Consider the following 19,498-nt stretch of genomic DNA (forward strand, 5'->3'; position numbering starts at 1 on the left):
TCTAGACGCATATTTACCAGCTTGCATCAAATGCACCTAATTAACAGGTGTGGTGATCTCATAGGTAATTTTTAGTTTCTCCCATATTGCATAACCTGTATTTAAACCCTTAATGTCTATCAAGATGTGATCAATGACACCCATCTTAATGTAAGCCACAGCCTTTTTGTTTACTCTAGCCCAATCTACATCAAACATTTGTGCGGGTTTATCTTCCTGCAAAGCATCCTCACAATCCTTTAAGAACAATATGCCCTGCATACAGTCTTTTCAAAGGTCAAAACCATGACCATCAAACCATTTGATTTCCATCAAACTCTTGATGTTTAAACTAGAAGTTGCAGCCATTTTATCACGAACACAAGAGTAAATGCCCTAGACTGTAAAAGCACAAGCTGAACCAGCAAACACCCTACTGTTCTTCCAAAAACAATACTAAATCTTTGCTGTTTGTACATGAACTAGCCACCACACGGGCTAAAATACATAAATTTACCAAATTCTGCACAAACCCCCAAAATTTCAGATCCAAAAGTGCATAAATGTCAGCCAATCTGACCCAATTGAGTAAAATTTTACCAATATATGAAAAGCCCCAATTTCTTGGGATCCAAAGTCAAGCAATTTTACTCAAAAGAGCGAAATTCTCACAACATGTCGCCTGCCCATCACATTGCTCACCACGAACTCCAACCGTCGCACCGAACTCTAGCCATCACCTACACGCCGCCACGCTAGTCACCAAGAACTCCAGTTGTCACGTCAACTGGTTATGCTAACGACTGGTCTCCACATCGACCTATCGCCAGGTCATTCGCTAGATTGTTGCGTGTTGCATAGGCCTTCTGCCTGCCGGCTACTGTCTCCTATCGCCTACTGGTCGTCAGCTCATCAACTAGTTGCAACTTTTGCCCAGGCCTGCTTGCTAGACATTAGCCTTGTCAACTATGTTTGTCGACTTGGGAAGCATGCACAAACTATGCTTTGATACCAATTATTGGAGCGCAGCTGGGGATGTGCAATAGTTCAAGAAGTGAGAGTGACAAGTAAGTGAGAGAGAGAGTAAAAGTACCATTAGATTTTAGTGTACCAACAATGTGTCGATACACAAAGAATAAAATGTATTTATACTTAGAGCATATAAGGGTGCATTCACATGTACAATTGAATAGTGTGTGTACACTATACATGGAGGTCAAACGGGCCTTGATCCCAACAAAAGACTCAAATGAGTTCAAGGAGTGGCTTGAAGGGGAGTTCGCATCAAGCCAAGTGGAAGCAAAGGCCATTCAAAGGCTTTGCTTAAAGAAGGAATTTGGATGGATACGAGAGGCATTGTCATTGCCGTCACTCCCATCTGCAAGGTACTTCGCATGATAAACATGGAGGGGCCTACCGTTGGCCTCCTCTATCATCTTATAGCGGATGGGATGGAGAAGATACAATCATCGATCATCTTGGATGGGGAGGCCTCTTCTTCATGGTATTCTTTTTGTTTTTTTTAATGATTCATGCTTCTTTTTAGTTTTAGAATTTATAATTCATATTGTCTCGCTCTCTTTCTTTTCAAATTTCACCTATAAATCTCCCTATAAATCTCTATCCTCTTACATTTATTGTAGTGATATCTTAAATACCACCCCTAAAAGAAATTATATTCTCTTTTTGACAAAAAAGATATGGAAGTGGATGAAGCGACCCATAAATGGGTTTGTGGCACTCTTACATCCCGCCTTCAAAAAACCCTCTCTTTTCATGGATGCCGATGTCCTTGCCGATCACAATGCCTTTCTTCCAACGGCTTTGGCAGAAGAGCACCATTGTGCCTTCCTCCAAGAGCTCATCGATTATAGAGATCAAAGAAGCACCGCTTTTGCATCTTTTGTTGGAAACGAGAATTATTGATGAAGCCCCTTTTTTTGTGGGAGTCATTTGGCTACCAATTGCCCACCTCAAAAGAGTGGCCTTACGCATTCTTGCATAGGTTTGAAAATCTCTTTTCTTTTTTCATTTAATTCTAATTACAACTTACAAGTTTATTAAACTTATTTTCACTTCACATGGTTTAGCATGTTTGTAGGGTGCATGTGAGAGAAATTGGTCGGCCTATTTTCTCATGCACACCAAAATTCATAATAAGCTCGGCACACAATAATTGGAGCGACTGATTAATTGTCGCTCCAATTTACGCATGCTACACAACATGCATGAGATATCTATGGCAAGACAAGTATTATATATCTAATTTTTATACTTTTTAGTTCATAACTTTATTTATAGATTATGAAACATATTTTTATTTGTTTAATCTAGATTTTCCATCCTTTAAATATATAGATAAATGTGGATTCAGTCAAGCTCTCCGCTAGCACACATAAGTGTAACTCACAAGACAAACTTGGAAGAGGAGCAAATATCTAGAAAGCTTTACTTGGAGCTCGAGAAGATAGACCGGCGGGTCTCTCGCACTCATACACGTGCCCGTGTTGTTATTCGCCCTCGCCTCGATATCAATGAAACTTCCACTTTGGCATCCACATCGATTACTTGTGATACTCGTTTGGCCCTGATGCTATACACGAAAGTGGCTCAATAAGTACTCCTAGTTCAACCCAAGAGGACATATCTATCACTACCTCTCACATAGAGCTTAGAGAGCCCGATTATGATGACAAGGGCAATGTCATTAGTGAGGGTGATTTTATTGAAGAGGGTGATGGCTCCTCAAGCAGCACGAGGATGCTTCCACCTTCGATGCCGAGAGTGATATGAGCACCTAGAGTAATCATGTATCTTGATTCGGATTGAGCTATGGATGATGGAGTTTATCTCAATCCATTTTTTTGTACTTTTTATGTGAGATTGCACATCTCGCTTACAATAAAATCATTGGTTTCATTATTCATACTATACTTGTGAGTCTTCACTCTTAAGTCTTATTTCAACTCTCTTTTACACTTACTTTTGACTTGAATCTCTAAGTTTATGTTTTAACTATTAAGTCCAAACATTAAGCATAGACTTAAAATTATATATTTATTTTCTTCATCAAACGTAGATCCAAGATTTATTAGTCCAATTACTATCATACTAGCATCAAACTGTACTAATTGAGCGCCATTGGACGTGACAACCTTGCTCGATAACAAAACGCAAATCCCAAAGTGTATTGAAGCTATCAAACGCAAGGAAACCTGCCTAGATGCTAACACCAAGGGATGGATGATGACATCAAATGAAGAGACAACCACAAAAAGAGTAAATGCAGCCTATGAAAGCCTGACAACCCAAAAACACAACTTTTTGGGGCTGCAAAAACTTATGCCAAATATGGGGTGATACCAAGCAGGAAGATGTAGACACCAGGTTTGGAAAGGTGACGCTAGATGTAGAGGAGGTTTTCACGCAGCCAAACGCAAATCTAATGAACCCTGAAGAGAGTGGAAGAGATCACCAACTATGAAGGACCGACGCCAAGGTAGGAGTGCTATCGCCAACAGTCTGATGATGACGCCAACATGGTGGAGCTTCCAAACGCAAGACTTGAGAGATGGGACAAGGCACCTAAAGGAGGAGAAAGGTTGACCACGAACTGTAATGTCCTCCAATAGGGGTATGGGCAAACTTCTTCTTTATAGGCAGAAGCTTTCTAGGGTGATGCACCACTGTGTGGACACCCACTAAAAAGTGACCAAAATATAAACACTAGCCCTTTTTTAGGCTATCAATGCAAAATCCTAAATGAAGTGTGGAGACTAAATAAGTGGTTTCTCAACACCCCCTCTCAAGCCTGAAAACGGATGAAGAAAGAGGAGCGAAGAGAGATATGAAGAACATGTAGAGGATCTTGGACATCCAAGATTTCCACCTAAAAGGTAATCTATAGTAAGAAACAATAGACGGGATGAAATGTACAAACCGACTCCACCTCGAAAGAGAAGCCACTAGCTTTGAATGTGCTAGAAGGAATTGGATGGCCTTGTCCCCAAGTCACAACTGAGCCTCCAAGGCCCTAATCTACATGGTAGCTGAAGAACCAAGATCTTGGGTATCAATAGGTGAAATGGCTCCTCAAAGGCAACCATCCCAATAGGGTAAATGGTGGGTGACAAACTTCATGATGAATAAGTGCGCCCTCTAAGGGTGGAGACGCAAGGGCCGCCTCTGAAGCCGAAGAAGGTTGGAGCCCGTGTCTTTCAAATCATTAAACAACAAAGGAAGTGCCGTCAATTATACCAAAGAAGATATCCCAGGTATCGCAGATGTCAAAGAACTCCCAAAGGTGGCCTCTCAAACCTGAGTAATCAAGGATGGGGAAAGATGAGACTCATGTTGAACCAAGGGTGAGCAACAATCGATGTCTCTCAATGGAATGGACCGCGGAGCCGAAGTAATGGAAGGTGTCAAACAACTACGGTCTCACAAAGGAGCAAACTACCATGGGGACAATATCTCTCAATGGAGCGGGGGACTAAAGAACCACAGGTTGTTGAGGTGGCATTTCTAAAACCCCAAAAGAAGAAGAAACCACCTCCATAGCACATTGAGACGGTCGCGAGTAGGCCCTGGCACCAGTTGGTCCTCCTTTTGCCCAATATGGCGAAGGGTGCATTGAATGCGTATTATTGCCTTGAGCATAAAAATCTGAAAGCCAATACAGAATAGAGTTTGTGGCCCAGAAGGGAGAGGTGGCACAACGAGTCCCTAGAGGTAGACACATATACTCCAACAATGTAGAGAGAAAGATCCATGTTGGCAAGCATTTGTGGGGGTTTCGATGATGGTAAAAGAGGAGCACCCAAAGGTCTATCCATTTGCATGTAGAGAAGACATAGCACTGGAGTATTACCCTATAAAAGGGAGGGTGGGTGGCAGAGGAAGAAGGGTATCTCTGTCTCCTAGTGATGCAATGAAAATGAAGGGGAAAATCAAGAGCCATGCCGAACCTGCAACGATGTGGGAAGAAAGGTCCGTGTTGGCAAGCATCGATGGGAATTCCGATGATGCCAAAAAAGGAGTATCCAATGGTCTGTTCATCTGCGTGTGGAAAAGTCATAGCACTGAAGTATTAACCTATAAAAGGGAGGGTGGGTGGCAGAGGAAGAAGCATATCTCTATCTCCTAGTGATGCAATGGAAATGAAGAGGGAAATCAATAGATGATGCCGAATCTGCAACCTATCTTTGCCTTCCTTGATGCAAAGTGGCTCACTGAGTCCCTCTAGCTTTAATACCATGTTAAAAAAATGATAGAGACCACTGAGCCAGTAGGGTTTGAGAGGAGAAACATTGAGTGTATACGGCAAACACTAGGAAAGAAGAAAAACACAAGAACACGATGATGATACACTAATTTGTGCTATGAGAACAAGAGTTGATATAGCTGAGAGGAAGCTCAAAAGATAACTTCATTGTCCCGTCTAAATCAAGTGGCAACACTTGTGGGGAATTTGAACATTGAGGGGAGCAAGATGGAATCCTCCCGACAATGGACTATCAAAATAATCATTGGAAAGTGAAGGATAGCTGTCGCGAGAGAGTGAACCACACTCCTCTAATGCCATTGGAGATGTGGACAATGATCACCAACTATCGAGGGAGTGATCCACAATCCTCAGATAACAAGAAGTGACCTAAGCAGCAAAACACAACTCCCAAGGTGTATCAAAGCTATCGAACAAAAGGAGAGCATCTCAAATGCTGAAGCCAAGCGATGGATGATGACACCGAATGAAGGGATAGCCACCAAGAGGGTAAACGCAGCTTGTGAATGTTTGTCAACCCAAAAACACAAATACCTAGGGCTATAGAAATTGGTGCCAGATGTAGGGTGATGGCCAAGCAAAAAGATGCAGACGCCAGGCTGGGAAAGGTGATGCTAGATGTGGAGGAGGTCTCTATACGACCAAACCCAAGTCTCATGAAGCCAAAAGAGAGTGGAAGAGGCCGCCAATTATGGAAGACTGACAACAAGGTAGAAGTGCTATCGCCAACAATCTAATGATGATGCCAACAAGGTGAAGCCTCTGAACACAGGACTTGAGTGATGGGACAAGGTGCTTGAAGGAGAAGTGTAAGGGTGACCACAAACTACAATGTCCTCTAGTAGGGGTATGGACAACAATGGAGTGAAGAGGAAAGAGTGTGGGAGTGACGAAGGAAGAGCGGTGAAAAATGATTGATCCAGTGTAGAGTGAATGAAATGATTACCTATTTATAGGCACAAATTCAAAATTGTCTAGGGTGGCGCATCACTATGTGGGCGCCCACTTAAAAAGTGACCAAAATATAGACGCCAATCCTTTTTCAGGCTCTAAGTGCAAAACCCTAAATGAAATGAAGTGTATATATTGAAGAAGTGGTTTCTCAACACCTACTTCTCTTCCAATTGATTTCGTGGAGGACAACTATGAAGAAGCCTTGCTCACATGGGATACAATGATACCCATTACTATTCCGCTCTTTTTCATTGTTATCTCCAAAATTCTTCCAACAATTACCTCTTGCAAGATAGCTCCAAAGATTTCGGAGAAGCTTTAGATATTGTACAAGGCTCCTTCGTCTATGCGTGCCATTACTCTTTATGGACAACTTAAACCGGTCTATGACTCACATAAAGCGGTAGTTCCTTCAATTAACACCTGGTCTCTACGCACACACATATAAGCAGAGGCCTCACTCCCTCGCTCAACACTAGATTGAGCCCTGAAGACCAGCGCCCCTCTCGATAGTTTTTTATCAATTAAAAGATAGAAAATTACAAAAATGATAATGTTCCAAAATACATAACCTGTGAACAATTGGTTTTCATCTCTTCTGAGTAAATCCCAGCTGCATATGAACAGTACAGCATGTCCAGATCAACATCCCTTTCAGGAAAGCATTTTATGTGACCAAAACTCAATGATTCCTGTGCAAAATTGCAATCTGCAGATCTCTGAATTTATTGTTCTTACTGTCCAGCATGTCTAGAGTTCTTATTGTCCAGCATGTCCTGAATTCGTTGTTCTTATTGTCCAGCATGTCCAGAGTTCATTGTTCTTACCATCCAGCATGTGCAGAATTCATTGTTCTTATTGTTCAGCATGTGACAAAAACTCAATGATTCGTGTGCAGAATTACAGTTTGCAAAACTCTGAATTCACTGTTCTTACTGTGCAACATGTCTTGCATTTTCTATGACCAATACTCAATGATTCATGTGCAGAATTTCAAAGAAAACACAAAATTGTACCTTCAATGGAATCAGCCCGTCATGCAAAGCATTTCCTCTAAGAATAGAGAGAGAGAGTTGATCAGAGGAAGCAAGCTCTACCTTCGTACTTGAGTCAGAGACGTAGATGTACTCTCCATGGCTGATTTTCTTTCAGCAATCTATCCTCAGCTCCTGAAAACTTCATTCTCCCATCTGCCCCTTATGCCTATTACATTTTTTCAATGCTCTCTCTCTCTTTTGGGGATTTGTGCCACATGGCATACATGTAACAATTTTCCTGTTTAAACCTTTTGGTCTAAAATTCTCCATGATCGGTGCAAAATTTGACCTTGGCACAAACCAGAGAATTAATCCTCATACAAAAATGAAGATAATGACGCAAACAGATTCTAGGGTCCAAAAATAGTAACTCCCCAAATTTTAGGGATGGTGACCCTTGCATTCCTCAAGTTGTTCTGAGAAACTTTTATCATTGTGACCACATCAAAAAGTGTAATGTGGCTCAGTTATGATGACTTTTATTCCGTGAGCATTCTCACATGTGCATCTTCAGTCTTGGCCAGGCTCATTGTCCCTGCACCATCTCGTGGCTAAACACACAGTTCCAAACCACTGGCATTCTATTCTTCAATGCCCATTCAATGTGGAACCGGTCCTAAGGCTCAAACAAACCATTAGTCCAATTTTTCCCAATGGCTGCCTCTTCTAGCCATGCAAAGATCTCGGCTTATTCCAAGAAAACTCTCAAGGGTAAAAAGCAACAGCAACAAAAGAAAAGAAAAATAAAGTATTTATATAAGTAAATAAGAAAAGAAACTGTAAAAAGTATCACCACCTGGTGACAACAACTCCAATAGATAAAGTTCGAGCAAAAGGACACTATTCGATCTTTCTTACTTCGTGTCACACACGTATAAGATCAACTTCAAAACATGCAATCTACCTTTCTAGAGGCTCATCTTGTGGGGACTATGCTCTACAACCTCCTTCAAGAGATTGATGGAGTGGCCAATGCTTTGCAACCTCAAACGTTATCGTCACCTGTCAATTTTCTATAATGTCCTCAATGTTGCTTTAGCACGAGACATCTTTGCGGTTACAAGGGAGGCTTCCATCGCAATCTAGTGGTTCCAATGAGGCCTTTACAACTTTAGAGAGGGGTGACAAGAATAAGAAGTCAAACCCAATGTTATCACTACGGTAAGAAGGGATATTTGCGCAAGGATTGCAACGAGTTAGCAACTTTGAGGAAAAAGAAGAAGAACCAATAACAACAAGATCCAAACACCTTCATTGAGTCATCCTCTCCCTCAAACTCCAACTCGATCCTCCCACCAAGGCCAAGGAATGGATAGGGACCTCTTCGAATCATGGGAAGGGCTTGGTAGCCGCTCCTGCTTCGTCTTTCTAGTACACATGATGTGGTCATCCCCTGCCACTCTACCATGCCAAAGAGGGAGTGTGAGAGGGTGGTGCGATGGAACAAGTTAGCCTCATCTATACAGATATACAGGTGCACAAGTCCCAGAGACAGACATCCCTAATGCATCGACTCAATTCTAGTAAGTTCAAATCCTGGAGCTATGATTAATATCCAAGTTCATGATGAGCTCTTACTTGGGAGAGTGCAAGCTTGGCTCCTAGTCCGAGCTAACATGAGGGGACACTTTGGCGGTTTAACCGACGAGCAATCCATGGTCATTTTGACAGTTTGACCAAAGTTCAGGGAGCTAGGATTAATATCCAAGTTCATGATGAGCTCTTACTTGAAAGAGTGTCGACAGGGCTCTTAGTCTAAGCTCACAAGGGAACACTTAAGCGGTTCAACCAAAGGAAGAGAATCCATGGTCACATATATTCACATTTTTGACAAAATGGTCTTGTATGCTACTGCGAGACATTGTTGACATACACAAAGATCTGCTAGTACGATCAACATCAACATCAAGTTCTCTCCAAGGCAACTTGGTGGTGGCTTAATCACCCACTACTTCGGTATCCACAGTTCTAGTCTAGTGATTCTTTGTTATATGGACTATGATGAGTCATTATCATTGTATCATTGTATTGTATCAAATCACCCATGATCTAAGAGAGAGTATTAGAAATCTAGATAGTTCATGTGTGAGTCTTGAGCATGGCTAGGTATTTTAGGCATTTTTCTTTAGTTATTATGATGCGTATCTGGGCATTTATTGCTAGCCGTTCTACTATTTTTAGCATTATTTTGTCCTTTATATGTCAAGCTCCCTCCTCGATCAATCATATTATCACCATAGGTTCTCGAAGAGAGGGAGCCAGTGCCAATGCCTACGAGTCAATGACTCACTATATAGCGTCCTTCTCATGTTTGGTATATAGATTACATTTCTCAAGCATTCTTATGAGTTCTCTTCTTTGCAGTGTTCTGTTGTGTTTCTCTCTTTTGTCCTTGTGTTCAACAATTTATTCAACATCTATTTATGCTTCCATTGCTACATCCACTTTTTGACATTTTCTTCCATGACTAAATTAGCTCCTTGTTGCTACATGGGAGTACTTCAAAATTAAATGCAACACAAGAGCATGGCCCTTTTTACACACTTCATCATCAAAGACAATGTATGTCGCTTAGCTTGACAAAAAGAAGTATTGTGTTAAGCAAGTAACCAAGAGCGAAAAGAGGTTATTTCATAGTTTCCCTAAAAGAGTAGGTTTTGCCAACATTGCCAAAGGGCTTAACAATGAGCTTTGTTGAACAGCCAAGGACACATATCTCAAACCCCCTATTCAAAACTCCACCTATTTGGTGCATATAACATCTTCCAATGAAGGCACAATGTAACAACACTCCATAGAACTCTGATGGCCCTTGCGGCTTGTCAAGGCCTACAGATAATGTAGCTTATACCCTTCTCAACAAATACCTAACAGGATGAGACCTTGGTCTGTATCCACAAGCTGATTCCTAACAAATAATGCCAAGGAGATGCCCATCCCACCATTCCATGCAACCATTTGAACAAGTGGAGCATGGATCATGGACAATGAGCTCACACATTAGATAACACCAATTTAAGATAACTTTATCATGCAACAACTTGCAAGCACCCCATATAATGGGATACGCTTAAGATTCCATTGATTTTTGTGACTAACATTTCAAGAAAATGAAAAGAACAAACATTTGAAACTAAATCATAACAATTATTTAAAAATAAATAATCACTACAAATACATAAAAGAGGTCAACATGAGTTGAGGGTTGAAAACGAGCAACCCTTCTCACCAAAACAAAAGGAAATGTAATGTTTACCCAACTCAAACCCATCAAGAATTAGCTCAACTACACTTAACTTAGAAGTGAAGAAAAATGATTCTCACTCTCATCATGTAGAAGATGTATAAATACAAACCTATATCACATGCATATACTTAATGCAAGAAAACAATTTGCTTTTTTCAAAGTTGTGAGTAGAAAAGTAAGGAAATTCATCCTTTCTTCATGGTTGTCTAGTGATATTCTGAAATGGCTTCTTTCCTGATGTCACATCAAAGGAGAGCTTCAAAAAAAAGGTGATGTGGTAAATTTAAAGATCTACTTTTTTGAAAAATAACAATTAGAGAATACGAAAAGTGTGACATTTAACTATGAAAACATCGAGGAAGACAGTGGACGATAGACAAGGTACAACAACTTGATGTCTAGTCTCTACATTAGGGTTTTTTGCACTTAAATAGAGAGAAGAGAGAGAAGTGCGTAAGCTACACAATTCACCTCCTAGCCATAGCACATCCTTATTCCAAGCAGGTTGTGCATATGTGCTGCATTACCCACTTACTTTACTTTAGCATTGCCCTTAGTCCAAGCAAGTTGTGCATCCATGCTACATTACCCACTTACTTTACTTTAGCATTAGTAAATATGCACCAAGTGTCTAAAGCCATAAATTTTCAATTGCCTAAGCGCTTAGTCCCACATCTTTCTTACATACACTATTACCTACTCACATCTAGACCCTGTACATGTATATTCTGTAATGCACACACAATCAAAGCTCATTAAAGTGTTTCCTAGTAAATGTTGCATTGATTAATCAGCACTTTTGACTTATGCAACAATTCCCTTTAGCACTTGTTTTGACTACAAAGTGGAAAGTCTTTTCTAAATAGACTTACATGCTCCTACGTTGAATACTCTTTTGAGCAATCCTTCCACTTTACCAAAATGGCAAGAATTATTCCTCGTTCATCTATTACAAGCATTTGAAATCCTCTAAGACCCATGGGAGGTGTTGCTTGCCCAAAAGCTCCATTGTATAATCCCCTAAGACAAGATTGCCAACTTCACCTAGATTTTTCCTTAGCAAACTTACATGAAAATTTGGATGTATCTTACTTATGGCAAGAAGTTAAAGCTTGTAAGACATTCACCTATCTTCCCAAGTGTTGTGAACTCACCACAATACCTAGGAGACAACTTCGAACATTGTCCCCTTTCATGGTTTCATATTGCTTGAGCACCCTCAAATTCACTTGCTCTCCTGAGTCCTTGCTCAACTAGTAGAGGTGTCCTATATAGGTCAATTACACTCTAGCATCTTGTACCCTCTTAACAATGCTTTTTGCAAGTATTAACATTTCATTCATATCTTCTAAAAAATCTCTAACTACCTAAACCTTCTTTTGCAATCCTATTGCATAACGAGCTCTTGGATTAGACTTGTACATCAACATAAAGGGACTATTAACCCTTGAAAGAGTGCTCAGCAACATTTTATGTACATTCTACTTTAGCTTAGTACTCTGCACAATTATTTTGCCTTTTATGCACATGCAAGTAAAGAATATTATATAGGATTCAATTAACCCATATCGATTTGTGAATGATCAATCATACTTGTGCTAAGTTTAGAGTCCAACATCCAAAACACCTCTCTCCAAAAGCAATCTCTTTCATTTTCCTCTTGCTCTCTTTCTCTCTCTTAGCCTTGTGTAATTCTAAGCCATTTGAATTCATCTTCATTGTTCAATTTGCAATTTCACGTTGACCATATGTACTCCTTATAACCATACATAACTCTCATATATATTACTTCTACACTAATGAATCTATTCCCCTTAGTATAGATACATTCTCAAACTAAAATGGCTCATTTCCTTGTACCCAACAACTATATAGTAAGGGTAATTTAGTCAAAACTTGAGAACTTGGTCTCAATATTCTTAACCCTATGTTGTTAAAGAGATGGTGCAATTCCTCTCATTGAAGGATAATTCAACAAAGTTAAAAGTATTGAAACTGAAACGTGTCCCAAGGTTGTAATTCTCCACTTGATCTTACCGATCTATCCACCTCTAAAGGGCTCGCATTTGGATGACCAAAGTAAGAATTTTCACCTCAAAGGCTTGGCCCTTTGCATCCAGATTTGATAGAATGGGATATATTCCTTATCAAAGCATGACACTAGGACCTTTACACTAGAACCCTTAACCCGTGAAAACAAAAGATATGATAAACTCCCTCTCATCAAGGGAAAGTCTAATATAGTTTACTATTAAGATCGAATCCCTTAGCAATACTCTTATTCTCAAACTAATCTTGTATGACCTAAAAAGTTAGCAAAGTCTCTAGTGTAAGATGATGAAGAGAAAAGTCCGAGCATCTCTATCTTCCAACCTTTTTGTGGTTACTCAATAACCTACATCTTGCACCTCATCAAGTCAATCTTTAAAATTGATGATCTAATTGTCTAATAGTGTTGAAGATATTAATTTCGACCCCTACACTTTTGACAATATTTCACACCACGAACAACCAACTCTCAAATTTCATACTTCAAACATCAATGGAACCAAGAAAGGATATGTGTTCTCAACCAAACTCAACTCCCTCTCTACAGCAACAAAGACCCATGTGACAAATACGTAACCATACTTGGATCATCCAAGATAGTGTAGGATTGGAATTTGAAAAGAACAAAAGCACCCACACTAAAAAATGTACAAAGAGCTATAGCAAGCTAGATATCAACTTATTAGAGAGGAATAGCACAAGTACAACTTGATTACAAGAACCCCATCTCCAAATATGTTCATAAAATGGAGTACATCAGTAACTAAATAGTGAAAATTGCAACTACATTGCCCGTTGTTCTTGATGGAGACCAACAATCCACAACAACAGTCCATTGTTGGTCACATCAATCACACAACATAAAGGATACCTGGTCACATCAATCACACAACATAAAGGATGCCCAAGTTCATGGCAAATCAAAGAACAAGACACTTGTTCCATCTTGGAATAGAGAGTCCATGAAACATGATAGTCAACACTCACATTGAAGTGATATTTATCTAGTCTTAGTAATTCACATTTGTCAAACTCAAACACAAAGGCAAAAAAAAGTCACACTCAACGTTCCAACTTCACCTGCTTAGTCATGCTCCATTGATTCAAGAAAGATACTTTGGTTTGCAAACTTGTGTGTGTGTACACTAGGCATAATTCTCTACTATTAGTACTATAAAGTAGTACGCAGGGGAAAAAATTTGTGTAACCCTAGCCAACAAAGTCCTTCAGTAATAATATGAGAAAATGCTGGTGCATAGTCAGGAAAACAACGGATTGGATGCATGAAATTATGCATCGAGTAAGTGTCCTTACTAAGAAAGTGGGACCATTTATCGACTACAAACTTGCAGTAAAACTGGGGGATACTGTGTGTCTCTTATGCCAGCACTGGTAGGACCGTTCATCAACTATAAGTTTGGGGGTAAAACTTCAAGAGGCATGAAGGAGGAAGCCATCAGTGAGTCAAAGCCAAGCTACTGTAGTTATTGGAGAAGCACGGTCTCTCACGAAACCTAACGGTCCACAAACATTAGCAATGGCGGCGGCATGCCACAATGAAAACAGGTTAAGGTACTTGTGTTCCAAAGAAATTTTCAGAAAGGCATTAAAAGATAATGTGAACAAAGGAGAGACGGAGAACGCATACACTCGTATGGACACTGGGATGGAAGGATGAAGGGACTTGCCTGTGCACCAGCCCTAATTCGCCCCTTGCAGAAACAGTTGGAGAGGCGAGCAAGCAGAAGAAAAGAGCCCCCGCTTGTTTGAAAATAGGCCTCGCTGGTGAGAGTTCTTCTAACTTCTCGCTCTCTCTCTCGCAGACTTTCACACGAACTTCGGATACTCGCCTTCTTGAAACATTTTTAACCCTTCTCCAAATCGTATATACATTAATAATGTCTATAAAGTCGTTTGTCTTCTTAGGGTTAACCATGAGACGTTTACTCCCTTGGTGTTCCATCTCCCTAGGGTTTATTTAGCCTACATCAGGTAGGGTAAAGGTGCCAATCGAAGAACACCCACAAAAATACAATTTCAAGATGCTAGTGGGGGCTAATAATAAAACAACTCGGGACATTTTCAAAAGCACTCGTGTGGCGATGTGGTTGCATGGAGGAATTAGGGATATAGCATACCAATGTTCAAAGCTATTCAACAATCGGCCATCTCGTGTATTTTTCAAAGACTCTAATGTGTGCCATCTCATTAGGCTCTTTTTTTACTAAAGTATTTTTCACCCTTTGCATTGACAATGAAATCCTCAATTGCACATCTTCATCTATTTTGCAAATCGTGCTCATGTGGCTCTATAGTCTAGCAATAGTGGACCTACAAATTGTTCACTAATATGAGAGATCGATCGAGCAAACATAAGGTGTTCTACAACTTGCCCTTTTACCCTAGAGGGACCAAGAGTAGCACCCCCGTGAAGGCACACCTCAAATCCCAATGAAGTGTCAAGTTATGTTACTTTTTGAGAGAGTCAATTAGTTTAAGAATATTGAAAAAGATTTTGATTAGTCAAAATAACATTCTTCTTTTGACATTCTTCTAGTACTTTTCTAATGTGTGGTATGTATTACCAAACAAAAAGTAAAAATTTACATCATTATGAAAATGCAGCAAGGCATAAGCTTAAGCACTGTGGGACAATTTCTTAGCATACAACTTGAAGATCCAATGTTCCTATTTCAAATTCACTATCAAAACAGACAAGTGTGACTTAAGATCTACTATCCTATCCATAGGAGTAAACTTGGTACTTGAACATCACTCATTTTTTAAACAAAGCAAGTCCCTTGTATAGTGCACCAATTACACCAATAAACTTTTCTCAACGGTAGTGTGTTCTTGCAAGCATCTTTGTGATGGCAAAAGATGAAAAGAATAAACCTATTGCATTTTTTACAAGCACAATTTTTTGTGACAACTCACTAGCTCCGCTACCCTAATGAAATTCATAAAAAGTTACATACATTTTCTCACCCATTTTTCATACTTCAACAATGTTATGAGTTCTTACAAGTAAGCACTTACATACCTAACTTCTTGTTGTATTGGAGTGTGTGCATAATCCCCTCTCCACATTGCAATATTGCCTTGAGTATTGGATATCTCCCTTGTAGGAGCCCATGATGTTTACGCTACTACATGGCAATAACATAGAGTTTCCCACAATGAGAGTATTAGGAATGATAATATGATGTGTTCTCTAGTCAGATATTTAATGAGTGTCGTAGAGAGAGAGGTATTTATTCCGTACACCCTCCACAAAACAATGTAGTGGAGCAGGATAACTACACAGTATTAAAGATGACCTTGGTTGTATTGCATGCTTGCAACATGGACTACCAATAATGGTTAAACACAACTTTTTTACATTGTTAAGGCCTTCATTGCTTCACCCCTACAGAAGCTTAATTAGGTATTTTTCTCTTAGTTGCACAAAATTGGTATCACTAGACATGATGCATTTGGTCATGTCCAACATGGAAGAGGGGAAAGTTAGACCCTGAGTGTCAATAGCACTTTTTTGTGGGATATTCACTTGATAAGTTCAATTTCTCCTTCACAAGTCACAATGCTACTTTGTTGCTAAACAAGGATCCTTCCAACCTAAAAAACACAAACTTCCTACTCTCCCAGCTTCCTTGATGTAACCACCACACACACCATTTCTTCCCATTCCAAGAAGAAGCTTGGAGGTATGAGACCACTTTTAAAAAATTTGGGATCACTAAGTTCCTTCAACCATCAAGTGGGTTGTGATCTCACTAAGAGTTATAGCTCACCAATTACATCAAGTTCCTCCTTTATTTGCATGTCATGTTTTGTTGATTATCCTATTCCATCTACTATTTAGGAGGTTCTATCTAAGCTTGAGTGTAGACAAGTTACAAAGGTGAAGCTTAATCTCATTTCTTGGAATCATAGATGGGTATTGCTTGAAATTTTATCCATAAACAATTCATTAGAGTGAAAGGGAGCTTCCAAGCAAAGTTATGTTGAAATGCTACGTCGGGGAGGTACAATGCCTAGCTATTCCAATCAAGGGCCATGTCTTGTAACTAAGATTATTACGAGGAGACATTTGGCCCTAAAATATATTATTTTCAGGCATTGCTAGCTCTTTCAATTCATCATTGTTGGCAACACAACATAAGGATGTTAAGAACACCCTTCCTAAATAATGAGATTCAATAGAATATCTATGTCAACTAGCTAGTGGGACACCCTTTCAAGTTATGAGGGTTTCGTATCACTCTTAGAAATCCTTGTATGTTCTAGAAAAAGCTCAATGTGTATGGTATCATTGGATTGATTCCTTTTTCATTTTTTCATTCACATCTAGGTTGGATGGTAACGCACATTGTTATAAGGCTCATTCACTTTTTTGTGTCATTGTTTTATATGTTGATGATTTGATCTCACTTGCTCTTACGCAATCAAAGTTTTGGTATCATGCATCCATAGAGAGCTACCTTTGAGATGATTGATGGAGCTATTGTAGTATTTTCTAGGATGTTCATCGTGATCATTGCATATTTCTCTCTTGTGAAGAGGATTGTTTAGATTTATTGTCTACCTTTGCCATGGTTGATTATACTCCATTGACTACTCCTATGATCCCAATGGCAAGTTGAGTGCAAATGATAGTTTGGAGTTGGTTAATGCTACAATGGTGTTAGTAACTTGTTGGCATTTTTCTTTATTTTGCCAATGCATGTTTTGATTTGACATATGCAATGAATGCACTTAGTTAGTTTGGCACTTAACTGCTCTCGTTTGACAAGTAAGCATGATACTACTACAATATGCTTTTAAGTTGTTTGTTGATTGGGAATCCATCATTCTATAAGATTCAAACTAAACTCAACACATTGATATAAGGAAATTTCATATGGGTTCTACTTCTCTTTTAGTTCTAGCTTGATCTTTCGATTTGTTGGATTAGGGTTGCAGGAATGCAAGGATACAACTTGGCTCGATAAAGCATGACTAAAAGTATTTTGAAAGGTATTAGTAGAGAAGATTTACAAAACTTATAAGTATGCCATAAAGTGAATAGATATTTATACAAAGGCTTGTTGGAGATTAAAGGCCACATTGCCTAGCCTCCTACATTTACTTATACTTATTGTTCGCAAACCTGTACACTACAGGTTGCGACCACCCTTCACTGTTACTTTATTCTCTATTCTTTCTATGATAATAGAATAAGAGAAGGCAAGCTACACATTGTGACTTTTGAAGTTCCCACACACCTTGCTCACTCTTGGTTGAACTTCCATAGCTCTTACTTCTTTCTTGCTTTCACTTCCACTCCCCCTTTCAATTGGTATAAGAGGGGGTATTCGAGGAGTTTCACTAACATTACATTCAACTCGCGAAGAGAGCTTGACTTACAACTTTAATGGTAGCCCCATTTCAATCCATTTGAGATTTGCATTGGCTTTTGTACCTTCAACAATTATTTCGAGTTGATTAAGGAGTTTTCTAGAGCTTAATTTTGTATTGTGGAGTGCTTACTAAGCTAAGAAGTAGCCATTCTATCTATTTTGAGGGGAAACATAGCATGTTATAGAAGTTGTGGACAGCTATGTCAACTTGATAGCACTTTCCTTTTTTTGCCATAACTTTTGAATGCAACATTGGATTGAGATGTTTTACAGCTAGAAATGAAGAAATGCGACGAGAACTATAAATTTAAGTACTCATAGAGTTGATTCTTTGCAGTTTTCAATTATTTATTTTATAGAGAACAAAACAGCTCTAGTTTGGATAACAAGCTTACATGTTATATATCTTTATGTATATACATGTCTACATGCTGTTCAAGTCTTCCATATGCTTATGTTGATGCTTGGCATTGATGTTTATGCTTACTTGAATATGTTTATGAAGCTTACCCCACATTGTCATTGGTTTTATAAGCATCATACTGTATCGGTTTTATTAGATCGAGAGATGATATTACATTGAATATCATTTTGCATAGGTGATGTTAGACTGTAATTTGATATTGGTGCTCCTTTTGTGCTTCATGACAGATCTAACATGATTCTTTATGGCATTATCACCTTGGGGACATGTCTTTGAAAGGAGTGAAAGTAGTTACTCATTTGCAGTACCTTGCGCCTCTTGATTACTCCTATTTTGATTCATTTGATCATCATCTTTATGGTAACATGACTCTCATAAAAACTCTAAATAATGTGCATGAATGAGCCTTTGGCTCTTATTCATTCATATGTTTGTGGTCCCATGCTCTCTTAGTCATTGGGTGGAGCAAAGTACTTTGTTACATTCAAAGATTATTATTCTCATAAGATTTGGGCCTATGTTTGTGGTCCCATATCCTCTCGATCATTGGGTAGAGTGAAGTACTTTATTACACTCAAAGATGATTATTCACATAAGATTTGGGCCTATCCTATCAAGTGAAATTTGGATATTTTGCCCATTTTCATTGCTTTCTTGCTATCGTTGATGAGAACTAGTCTAGGCATAGGCTAAAATATCTACAATTTGACAATGGGGGTGAATATGTCTCTGAGACATTTAAGCAACTTTGTGATGAGAGGAGTATCAAGCGTGAGTTGCCTACCCCCATACACCCCACCCTAGTATGGTATTGTAGAGCACATGAATATGACTATTCAAGAAAGAGTTCGTAGTATGCTTATTCAAGTAGGCTTACCACAATACTTTTGGGCTAAGGTAGTTGCTATTGTCATGCATCTCATCAATAGATCCCCATGGATTGCTCTTAGGGGTAGAGTTATACAAGAGGTATGGTTAGATAAACCTCCCTCACATGCACACTTTCAAGTCTTTGGATGCGAGGCTTTTCTACCATATTCTCAAAGATAAGCACAATAAGTAGTCGGTCAAATGCATCCTTTTTTGAATATGGTGATATAGGTGAGATGAACTATCATATTT

At 39.2% G+C, this 19,498-nt stretch overlaps 1 protein-coding gene across 2 annotated transcripts in view; it reads right to left on the minus strand.

Annotated features, from left to right (window-relative positions):
* Nucleotides 1-14,414, minus strand: part of LOC148021951 (serine/arginine-rich SC35-like splicing factor SCL30A) — a 39,247-nt gene extending 24,833 nt beyond the window's left edge. The window contains exons 1-2 of one of the 2 annotated variants that reach the window (XM_087697482.1): nt 14,239-14,365; nt 10,611-10,735 (exon numbers count right to left, since the gene is read on the minus strand). The gene's annotated coding sequence lies outside the window, so the exon portion shown is untranslated. Of the gene's footprint in view, nt 1-10,610; nt 10,736-14,238 lie in introns of both variants that reach the window. The other variant, XM_087697481.1, reaches the window with a different exon arrangement.
* Nucleotides 14,415-19,498: the final 5,084 nt, after the last annotated feature.

The sequence above is a fragment of the Lygodium microphyllum genome, chromosome 17, assembly GCF_053477565.2.
Source record: "Lygodium microphyllum isolate KBCC chromosome 17, Lygodium_microphyllum_v1.1.10, whole genome shotgun sequence".
In the NCBI taxonomy this organism is placed as follows: domain Eukaryota; kingdom Viridiplantae; phylum Streptophyta; class Polypodiopsida; order Schizaeales; family Lygodiaceae; genus Lygodium; species Lygodium microphyllum.